Raw genomic sequence first — 11,556 nt, 5'->3', positions numbered from 1 at the left:
AGAGGATCTCTTTATGTAGCTAGCACTGGTTGTTCTGGAACTTTCTATGTAGATCAGGCTGACTTCAAATTAACAGAGATCTGCCTCCCGAGTGCTAGAATTAAAGGTCTATCATGACTGGTCCACTTTTCTGGGGCCTCCCAGGTGCTGGGACTGCAGGCCATTTGCCTCCACTTCCAGCTCCAACCTTACTACTACAACCTTTGGCTATTATTATCATCATCATCATTATTAGTGCTAGTGTACAAAGAAATGGGTTTCATTGTGGCATTTTTCATATATATATATTTCTTTGGAACAGAAAACATGATTAATAACAGTAGCCAACATTAAGGACTTACTGAGTGCCAGCCATCGAGCTTGTGAGGTGGTGTTATCCTGATCCCCATTTACAGACCCAAACTGTAAGGCCTGGAACAGTAACTTGCCAAGGTCACAGGGCTGCTCAGTGTTGAACCTCATTTATCCTCAAAGCCCATGATCTGTTTTCTCTTTAGATTTATTTTACTTTTGTAGGCACCAGCTGGTGCGTGATGTACTGGATCACTTGTAGCTCAAGTACAGGCAGCTGTGAACTCCATGTGGGTGCTGGGAACTGAACTTTAGGTCTCCGGCAAGGACAATATATACTGTTAACTGCTGAGCCATTTCTCTAGCCCTTGAAAACAATGCTCTTAACCTTTCCTGATACAATTATCCCAGAATGTGTATGGACATGTAAACCAGTGCTATTAGGAAAAAATCTCATAGTGGGAATTGACCCTTGTCAGATGTGAAAGCTATTTCAAAAAACCAATATTTATAACTATATGGTGTTTGCTGAAACCAACGTCTACGGGGGAAATGGAGGATTCTGAAATACACAAGCTGAAAGCAAAGCATAGCAAAAAAGTAGGTTTTGCTAAGCAAAGAACAGGTGAGAATTATTTAATAAATGGTGACTGCATAAACAATAACCATTGTGACAGAGGAGAGGAATTAAATCTACATTTTACTCCCAAATATAGCAAAAAAATAAAGTTATATAGGTGACTATAAAATAATAAGAAATTATTATTAAGAAATTATACAAGCTAGCAGATGGGTACATGAAAACTCACTTTGGTAGCATTCAAACAAAAAAAACAAAAACAAACTAGAATGACAAATGAACTGTAAACTAAAACAAAAAAGAACATCAGGCTGGGCAATATTTGCATCAATAACATAAAAAAAAAGACTTGTTTAAAGTTAGAAGAGATTCAACTCCTCAAGACAATGGATATGAACAACAGGTCATTCACAGAAGGGGAAATACAGATCGCAAATGGGGAAATTTTGAGTGTTTAGTCATCCAAGAAAGGCCAGATAAGGTAGTCTTGATCGTTCAAGATTATTAGTGTAGGCATTATTAATGCAGGGGAGAAAAGATGTCACTCGGTGTTTAGAAATGTGCATTAGATTCCTGATGCTGTTCCTGGCTGATGAAAGAACAATTGGGGCAATATAGGGCCATGCACAGCTTTCCACCTGAAGATACTTCCACTCCTAAAAATTAATCCCACGTGTAGAACTCAAGGATCTGTTAGCAGATAACTGCAACGAAATAAAATACAAAAAAGTAGGAACCGCATACCTTAAAAATGATCATGCAAACACAACATGTTAGTCAAAGTAGAAAATAAGAGAAAACGTGTGCTTGCAAGCATGTAAAAGTATCTATGTAGAAGGTTTTGTTTGGGAAGTCAAATTGTGTGGCAATGGATATTCTTTTTACATTCCTTTTTCCTGTTACCTTGTTTTTTCCGTGGTACTTACAAAAAAAAAAATCATCTGTTGTTTGTAATGTGGGTATTTCCCAAGGTTGCCAAAACAGAGAAAGATGCCTAGTGTTAAGATCCCAAGATATTGTGTGGCGGGTGCGTGTCTGGGTGGGCACCTCCTCTTCTCTCAAAGGCAGGGGCTTTGACACCATCTAGGGCTGGAGAGTCTGATCTCATTGGCACTCCCGGGTCCCATTAGCGCTGGGACTCCCTTCTGAGGGAACTTTCTGGAGCAGGTGTGTGTGCATCCTACTGACACCTGCGCTTTCAGAGGAAGGGATGAGTCGCCGAATCTAACTGCGCGTGGGCACCTCGGGATTCGAGGTTGATTCACAGCTTTTTTGAGCTGCTCATTCTCCCGGAGATCTTAGTTCACCCTGTACCCTCTTCGCCGCAGGAGAAACGGTTTACAAAGCGCCTCCGGAGCACATCAGGTATGCCGAGGTCCTCGAGTCGGATTTGGTAGACCTGGGCACCAGAGTGCCCTGCTAAGTCTCAAATAACTTGCGGATTCCCGAAGTGGCCGGGTCGGCGAGCGCAGCCCCCTCGGCAGCGGCACGTACCCATCAGGGACCTGCCGAGGCGCTGCCTGTCTGTTAATGCCATCTTGCTCGAGGTGGTCACGTGCGGGCTACAGTGGCGCGCTTCGCCGGGGATGGACGGATCAGGGACTTCGCCGGGTCCTGAACCGCTCGGTCCAGAAGCCAAGGTGAGGTCTTTCTCTCCAAAATCCATGCAGGGCCAGGGCACGCCTCCGGAGCCCGAGAGCGCGTCTCTCAACCGCACGCAGTCCACGGCGCCGTCGGGGATCAGAGGCCCACGCCGCGCCGCCCCCGCCTCGCGGGCGTCCTCGGCGAGGTGCCGACTGGGGACGCGGCGCGCAATGGACCTGGGCCCACCGACGCCTCCTCTCCCGTGCAGCTCCAAGCCCTGGTGGCCGCGGGGAGGCTGAGCCGTGAGTGCCACACGCGCTAGGCGAGGGGCGCGGGTTGCCGGGAGGACCGTGGGGCTGGGGGTAGGGAGGGGGTTGGGGGAGTGCGGGCGCATGCGCCCTGCGTCCGTGCCATATTGGAATGAGTCGGAGCGCGGAGCGGCGCCGCCGCCTCCGCCGGAGCGCGGGTGCAGGGGGGCGGGGAGAGCTGCCGGCCGCCCCGCTCTGCCGGGCCCAGCAGGAAGGAGGGCGCGAGCAGGCGGGCGCGGGCGGCGCGAGCGGAAAAGGCGCCTCGCGCGGGCGAGCGCAAAAAAAGGAAAGAAAGAAAACGAGCGAGCGAGAGGGGAGAGCGAGCGAGCGAGTGCGCGCGCGCGCGAAAACTCCGTCAGGTAAAAAAGCGGGGCGGCCGGCTGGGCCTTCCCGCGCGGCGGCCTGAGGGGCGGTGCGGCGCCCTCCTGAAGAGGCCGAGCAACTTTGCCAGCGGGAACCGCGGGGAGTCGGCGGGTGGCGGGCGCACGGGTTGAGGCGCCAACGGGCGGCGGCGGCGGCGCGTTGGGGGGGGGGGCGGGTACGGCGGGGGGTAACGCGGCGCCGGCGCGCGGCCTGGCGCGGTCCCGAGGCTCGCGCGCGCCTGCCGGCGGGCTGCGGGAACGCGCCCGGGCACCTCGCGGCCACGGCGGAGGCTGGCGGCCCGGGGCGAGAGAACGGGCGAGCGGCGCGCGTCAGCACAGCTGGGCGCTTGAGGCGAAAGTGGCCGGGTGGCAGCAGCTGGCGCCCAAGTTGCGGGCTCCGGGTCGTTCTCCCCCAACCCCCATCGAGCTCCCTCCCGCCGAGCCCCCGCGGACCCGCCCCCCCGGGCTCGCTCCGGGAGGGGCGCGAACCCGCAGCCCGCGCGGCCGCTCAACTTCGCAGGGCCCAGGCTGCAGTCGCGCGGTGGCCGAACGTGTAGCCTCCGCCGCAACCGGTGGCTCCGGCCTCCCCGGCGCTTCGGCTCGTGAGGCGCCGCCGCCCGACCCCCTGCGCCGACCTGGTCAGCGTCCCGAGACCACTGGGCAGGTCCGTGACCCTTTCGATTTCTGTTCCCGAGTCTTGTTTTGTTCGTTGTGAAAAGGACTGGAGGGACGAGCCGAGTGCCCTGGGAAGCAAGGCCTGCTCTTTGCGGAGCAGAAAAGCCTTGTGAGACCAGGAATAAATTCCCGCGGAAAGGATATAGGTGGTGTTAAGTTTTTCCCAGGATGCCAGCTGTTTGCGTGGGGTCTAAAACTAAGCTGTCAAAGCCAGGTCACCTCTAGAGCTTGCTGTGCGCCTGGAGTGGGGTGGGACGCTCCTGTCTCAAGTGGGGCTTTTTTACTTGGTGGGAGCTCTTCCTCGCGGGTCACTCAAAGCAATTAATGGCCCCAAGTATTGTCTGGTGAGTCCTGTATTCATCAAAAAATTTGAAGGAAGTAAGATGGATTTTTGTCAATATCTGCGTATGTCCTCTCATGAAACACGATTTTTAAGATGTCATACATAATTTCATCTGAAGCAAAATGCCTGTGCATAACTGTTGACTTGGCAGCTGTCTCGATGGGGTGGAAGATGATGAATGCGTTTTCATAAGTACATATTGGGGCCTGTTAACTCGTGGTAGATGTTGAACTCTTCTAGGCCACAGGTATATTCAGATTTGTTTGCAACGTCAGGAATATAACGGCCAGTTGGAACTAAAGAGGCCTGAGATAAGGAAACAGTTGTGTTACTACGTTGCCGTTGACAAGCTGCCTTATCTTGGGATAGGTGGCTACCTAATGTAGATTTGATTTTCCTTATTTGCAAAAGAAGGGTAAGTAGTAGATCACCATTCTTGTGGTTCTAAGATTTAGAGACTTCTTAAAATGAGATTTAAGTGTTTTGAAAGATTCTGCATAAAAGCACTCACAAATATGTCTTTATAAAAATAGGTTGGAAAAACCATTTTTATTGGCTATATCCAGGATAATTTTGTGAGCTTTATTTGAACACAGGCATGTAGAGAAGGCATTTCAATCCACTTAAGAAATTATGCTTTTGGGGGTTGGAAAGATGGCTCAGCGGTTAAGAGCACTGACCACTCTTTCAGCTGATCCCAGTTCAATTCACAGCAACCACACGTCGGCTCACAACTGTCTATAACCCCAGTTCTAGGGGACCCAACACTGTCACACAGACAGTTCAGCCATGTTTTGCATACATATATGTCCTGATGGCCACAAAACATTAAGAAATGAAAAAATTTCAGCCCCCACCCCAAAGGGATTCCTCAAATTCAGTTTGGTTGCCTCTTCCCCCAAGGCAAACTGCCATTCTGCCTTCTATCACAACCTGTGAATTTTGTCTCAAGTGACCTTTTAGAATGTGAAAGGGGAAATACTAATAACTGAAGATAGCAAGTATGTGAATTTGGAGTTGTGGGCTTTTTTGTTTTTGTAATGGTGTAAGCCTTTTCTGGTTTTGACGATGTCTTAATATTCTGACCTTTGATCTTTGTGGTCATAAGGACATTTTTAGCTGACTAGTATTTGGTGTGTTTGGATCATGGTTTCTGGGAGTCTTTAAGTTCACAGTTGAAGTTACATTATTATATCCACTGCCCAGTTGGGGATATAGATATATTTATAGAGAAGAGGTTTGAAGGAAGAATCATGAATTTCTCCAAGAAGTTAGAGTTAAAGGTATCAATCAGTAGGTGAGTTAATTCCTTAAAGCATAGAATTTGCAAAGAAAATTGATGAAAATTGATTTTTTAAAGTTCAGTGAATTAATAATATGGGTATAAAGCTTTAGCAACTTTTAAATAACAGCAGTTAACTTGATTTATGCATTTATGGTTTTATCAAATCATTAAAAGTCCAACAGTAAAAGTAAGAACAAAATATAAATTAAAATGTCAGTGCATTTTTTAAAGTCCCTTTGATTAAAGCCACTTTTTTGTATTAGAACCCTACCCAAAAGGTTGAGTTTTAAATATTCACTGGAAGTAAGTGTGCTGCAATAATTTGCCTGTATCTCCCAAGTATCTTTTACTGTATCTTTGTGCTCTTTGTTTCTACTGGAGTTAGGTTCTAAGTGAATGCTCTTGTTAGCTTCATGTAAAGGCCAATGCCAGGTCCCTTCCACCCAAGACATCTGTGAGATAGAAAGTGGGAGTGGGGCTGGGTAGTGGTGGCCCATGTTAATCTCAGCACTGGGGAGGCAGAGGCAGGTGGGTGTCTTGAGTTCAAGACAGCCTGGTCTACAGAGTGACAGTACAGCCAGAGCTGCAACACGGAAAAACCCTGTCTCGAAGGAAAAAAAAAAAAAAAGTGGGAGTAGTTTACTGCCCATGTTAGAGATATATGTGGAATACTCCACAAAGTTCAGTGTGTGTGTGTATGAGAGTGAGGGAAAGGGAGAGGTTCTCTGAATAATTCTCTGTTTAATTTGAATCTGGTCATTTCATTAAAAGTTTACAGCCTCATGAACTAATAGAGTACATGATGATTTAGCCATCATTGATGAACTATTTTTCTGAGGCTTTTTTTTTTTTAATTCTTGGCTTTTCTTTGTAAAAACTGCTGAATCTTTGGGATGAAATTGAAGGCATATATAAGAAACAGAAAATACAAAAGGGGTTTCTTTAATATTTGTTTTTTTTTGGGAACCATGGTTTTTCCCTTTAAAAATGCATTACCATGTATGTGCTCACAAGTACACAGAGATTTTAAATAAATAAATGAAAAAAATATGCTTTGCCATCAGGGCATGGTAACATACTCCCACAGTCCCATTATTTGGGGAACAGAAGGCTTAAAAATTCAAAGTCATCCTTTGGTACTCAGTGAGTTTTAGGCCATCATGGACTACATGAAATCCTGTCTCAAAACACCAAACCCAAACCATACTGTACTAAACCAAACAACCACCGAAGTGCAAAAATCTTTGCCTGCCCACATTTGTAGGGTGGTCTTTGCTTTCATAGTGATAACTAGACTGGACTTGGTGTTAGAAATGTGGTGTCATTTGACTTCAATACTGTAGAAAAGCGGGATGAACCAAATGCCATTGACCTTTTATTGTGGCCTTATGTTATATTCACATGAAGTGACAAGTACAAAATATTACTCATAAAGGTATTTCTGAATGCTAAATATTGTTTAAGTAAATGTTTCTATTTTAAAAATTTAAACACTTTATTTTATGCCGTTATTTAGCTGATAACATTTTACAACAATTTCAGTAAAATTTAAAAAAGGTAAATGGTACAGATTTGCTATGGCAGAGAATTTTCTTTCAGTGAGTACCATTTTTATCCAACTTGGGCATTTTTGTATTTACAAACAGCTTTTCTATGTATGTAGTTGCTAAGTCAATTGCAAGTGTCTGGGGGTTTTGGTTACCCAGGAGGCTTTGAGCCATTAGACTTTTGGGAGTGAGGTTTTGTTAGGCTGCTACCATTCTTCAAGTGATACTAACCCCACTGGAAAATGGTTTAAAAATAGAAAAGATTTGGTCAGGTTGCTGAAAATTCATGTTTAAAGTTTTCAAAAAAGTTATTAAAGAAAAATGTAGATTTTACTACAAAAGTTTCCTGCCAGGTGGTAGTGGCACACATCTTTAATCCCAGCACTTGGGAAGCAGAGGCAGGCTGATCTCTGTGAGTTCCAGGACAGCCTGGTCTACAGAGTAGTGAGTTTCAGGACAGCCAAGCCTACAGAAACTCTGTCTTGAAAAAACAAACAAACAAAAAGGAGGAGGAGGACAACAATAATAGCAAAGGCCTTTAATTAATTAATTAATTAATTAATTTTTGGTTTTTTGAGACAGGATTTCTCTATTAGCTTTGGAGCCTATCCTGGCCCTCATTCTGTGTGTAGGCCTTTCTATGTAGGTTCTGTGTATGGTGGTGAAGAGGAATAATAAAACAGGGTCTCTAACCTTGAGCTCACAGCTTAACAGAGACAGGAGACTTTCAACAAATAGAATTGTATAAGAATAGCATATGAATGCATGGTGTTGGCACAGCCAGAGCTGTTACACAGAGAACCTATATCTCAAAAACAAAACAAAACAAAATTTCTTTTCATAAAGGTTTTTGTTTGTTTCTTTTTGTATGATTGTGAATGACATGGTGCATTTTGGAGGTCAGATGACTATTTTTAAGTTTGTTCATTTGTTCTATTTTGGGCTTTTTGTTTGTTTTTAAATGTATTTATTTGATTTTATACGAGTGAATGTTTTGCTTGCATATAGGTATGTATCCTGATTGCCTGGTGCCTGGAGAGAACAGAAAAGGGGGTATCAGCTTCCCTGGAACTGCAGTTACAGATGGTTGTGAGACACTGTGTCAGTTCTGGGAACTGAACCCCTGTCCTCTGTCAAGAATAGCAAAATAGCAATTACTTTTAATGGCTGAGCCATCTCATCTCCTCCAGTCCTTTCTGCCTTCTTTTTGAGGAAGGGGCAACAGAGTCTCTTGTTATTTCTACTGCTATACTTCGTATTGATTTTCTTGTTTCTACCTATCTCACTACAGGAATGACAGGATTACAGATTACCCTCCCCCCTTTTAAGAGTTTTCAAAATAATTTTTTTTTTTTTTAAAGATAGGGTTTCTCTCTGTAACAGTTCTGGCTGTCCTGGAACTTGCTTTGTAGACCAGGCTGACCTCAAACTCACAGAGATCCACCTGCCTTTGCCTCCCAACTTTGGGACTAAAGGTGTGTGCCACCACTGCCTGGTTTAAAATAATTTTTTTTTTCAAGACAGGATTTCTCTGTGTAACAGTCCTGGCTGTCCTGGAACTTTGTAGACCAGACTGGCCTTGAACTCACAGAAATCCATCTGCCTCTGTCTCCCAAGTGCTGGGATTAAAGGTGTGCGCCACCACTGCCTGGCCTAAAATAATTTTTTTAAATATTTATTTTATCATGTGTTTTCCCTGTGTGTATGTCCATGCGTGGCATGTGTGCCAGGTACCTTTGGGGGTCAGAAATGGGTTATATCCCTCAAGACTCGAGTTATAGACAGTTGTGTGCTGCCATGTGGGTGCTGGGAATTGAAACTGGGTCCTCTGGAAGAACAGCCAGTGTTCTAAACATCTGAGCCATCTCTCCAAGTCATGAGTCTGGCCTTTTTTTTTTTTTTTTTTTTAAACCAGGTAAGCCATCTTGTCAGCCCACTGCAGAAGTTTTAACAAGGGTCTTACAAAACAAAACAAAAAAACAAACACCTTCTCTAAATATCACTCATCCCAAAACCCAATCCTTCCCACAAAGCAGATACTCTTTAACTGCTCTTTCTACTCCAAATATATTCAGTAATTAACCTCTTTCTATGCTAAGCAAAGCATTAAAAAGGAACCAATGCACTCAGTACTGTACACCATGCTAGATATGCTTCTCCCTGCACAGTGTACACCTTTTCTAATAACTGGAAGTACTTAAGGATTTGTATATAATTATTCTTCTAGTCGGTTTTTATTCAAAAGGATGTTATAAAAACTATATTCAGGTCAAGGCTGGGGGCATTGCCCTGTAATCCCAGCACTGGGTTAACCCTAGGCTATATAGTGTGATCCTGTCCTAGCAAATGGCCAATAAACCAGCTGGGGGAAAGGAATGAGGCCCTATCCTCAGTAACATACATTTAGGTCATAAACCAAGTTTATTTCTACTTTATCATAATGTATCTGTGAATGAAAGGAATATTATTTCTATGTTAGCAGGTTCACAATGTATGTTGATAGTTGTGCTGAAATTCTTGCTTCTCAATTTGTAAGAAGCTTTGACCAGACTCTTGGATGAGGGACTCCTTTCCCTTTTCATTTCCAGTTTCCCTGTGTTTCTATCCTGCTTTAATGAGATCTAACAGTTGTATTTACAGCAGTAAACATGCAATGAACATGTTATTGTTAAAGACAATTTACCAAATCAGATGTGAAAATTATAGTTACATTTTAAGAGATATAACATTAAAAATATGTAAATGGAAAGTCAAGATATTATAGAAGGAATAAATGTATTTAGTAATTATAATTTAACCAAAATAAATCCAGGTTCAGAGTCTGGGTGTGGTGGTGCACTTACTTAGTCCCAGCACTCAGGAGGTAGAGGCAGGCAGATATCTGTGAGTTGAAGGCCTGTCTGATCTACAGTGTGAGTTCTGGGACAACCAGGGCTACAAAATAAGCACAAGTTCAATATAATATCAAATGAACTGAATAAAGATAGAATTCATTAAAAAAAACACTACAGTAGGGAAAAAAACCCTCAAACTTTATTAAGTTCTCTTTGTCTTTAGGTGATCTTTCAGAACTTTTTTTGTTTATTTGTTTGTTTGTATTTTGAGACAGGGTTTCTCTGTAGCCTTGGCTATCCAGTCTGGATTCAAAGGCATGCGCCACCACATCCTAGCAAGACTTTCTTTCTTTCTTTCCTTTCTTTCTTTCCTCCCTCCTTCCTTCCTTCCTTTCTTTCTTTCGTCCCTCCTTTCTTTCTTTTTGTTTTTTTGAGACAGGGTTTCTCTGTGGCTTTGGAGGCTATCCTGGAACTAGCTCTTGTAGACCAGGCTGGCCTCAAACCTCATAGAGATCCGCCTGCCTCTGCCTCCTGAATGCTGGAATTAAAGGCGTATGAAGGACTTTTTTTTTTTTTTTTTAAGGCAAAAAATTTGGTCTATTTCTGTTGGAAATTCTCTCTCTCTCTCTCTCTCTCTCTCTCTCTCTCTCTCTCTCTCTCTCTCTCTGTGTGTGTGTGTGTGTGTGTGTGTGTGTGCTGTGCAGTTTGAGTTACAGGTGAATGTGAGTCACCTCGCCTAAGTCTGGAACCTTTACTCACTCTTGACCAGTGAGCCATCTTTCCAACCCCTAGTCCATATTCTGATAAGTGATGTGAAATACTTCCTGAACTTTGTATATTGTTAGATAACTTTAGTGAACTAACACTGTACAGGGAGCTGCCTTTCAGATGTGGTATACAGTACTGCATGCATTGGTTCCTTTTTGATGCTTTGCTTAGTATAGAAAGAGGTTAATTACTGAACTGACTTGGGATAGATAGAGTAGTTAAAGAGTATCTGCTTTGTGGGGAGAATTGAATTTTGGGATGAGGTAATATTTGGAGAGCATCTTTTTAAAGATTTATTTTTATTTTAAATTATATATGTGTGTGTGTGCATGTGAGTATGTGCACATGTGTGTCAGTGCCCTCAGACTCCAGAGGCTTTGGATTCTCTTGGAGCTGGAATTACAGGCAATTGTGAGCTGCCCACTGTAGGTCCTGGGAACTGAACTCAGGTCCTCTGGAAGAACTGTCTTAACCACTGAGCCCATCTCTACAGCACTTTTAGATGAAAGATGGAACATAGTTTGTTAGAAGTTGTATTAGTATTTTCTAAAGAAATAGAACTGGTAAGAATGAAAAAAATGTATTTGTACATATATATATATATATATATATATAATGTAAAATATATGAGTATATTTATAGTAATACATCTCTCATATGAGTTGCTTATAGGATGATCCAGGTAGTCTTCCCCCAAATGACAGGCCAAGAATCTGGTTGTTTTTCAGTTCATGAGACTATCTCAGGAGTTCCAGTCTGGTGCTGGAGTCCCAGAGGATTCTTAAAGAGTTGATGGTTTTGAGTTTGTGTTGGAGTCCCAAAGAAGTAGGTTCTAATACCATCAAAAGAATGCCTCAGCAGGAGGATAGCTGAATTTGCCAGTGAGAATGAGCAGGCAAAAAGCAAAAGCTTTCTTAATGTATTTCCTTTAATGTGGGCTGACACCAGAAGGTATGGCCCAGACTTAGGGTGGGTCTTC

General features: G+C 43.7%; 1 protein-coding gene across 4 annotated transcripts in view; it reads left to right on the top strand.

Moving 5' to 3' along the window:
- The first annotated feature begins 2,440 nt into the window (after positions 1-2,440).
- Positions 2,441-11,556, top strand: part of Sfmbt1 (Scm like with four mbt domains 1) — a 107,505-nt gene continuing 98,389 nt past the window's right edge. Inside the window, exon 1 of one of the 4 annotated variants that reach the window (XM_027389570.2) lies at positions 2,441-2,511. The gene's annotated coding sequence lies outside the window, so the exon portion shown is untranslated. Of the gene's footprint in view, positions 2,512-2,999; positions 3,123-3,405; positions 3,790-11,556 lie in introns of those variants that run through there. The other 3 variants (XM_027389572.2, XM_035453409.1, XM_027389571.1) reach the window with 3 other exon arrangements.

This window comes from Cricetulus griseus (assembly GCF_003668045.3).
Source record: "Cricetulus griseus strain 17A/GY chromosome 1 unlocalized genomic scaffold, alternate assembly CriGri-PICRH-1.0 chr1_1, whole genome shotgun sequence".
Taxonomy (NCBI): Eukaryota; Metazoa; Chordata; class Mammalia; order Rodentia; family Cricetidae; genus Cricetulus; species Cricetulus griseus.
The sequence above is the reverse complement of the archived record's forward strand: the minus strand, read 5'-3'. Positions and strand labels throughout refer to the sequence as shown.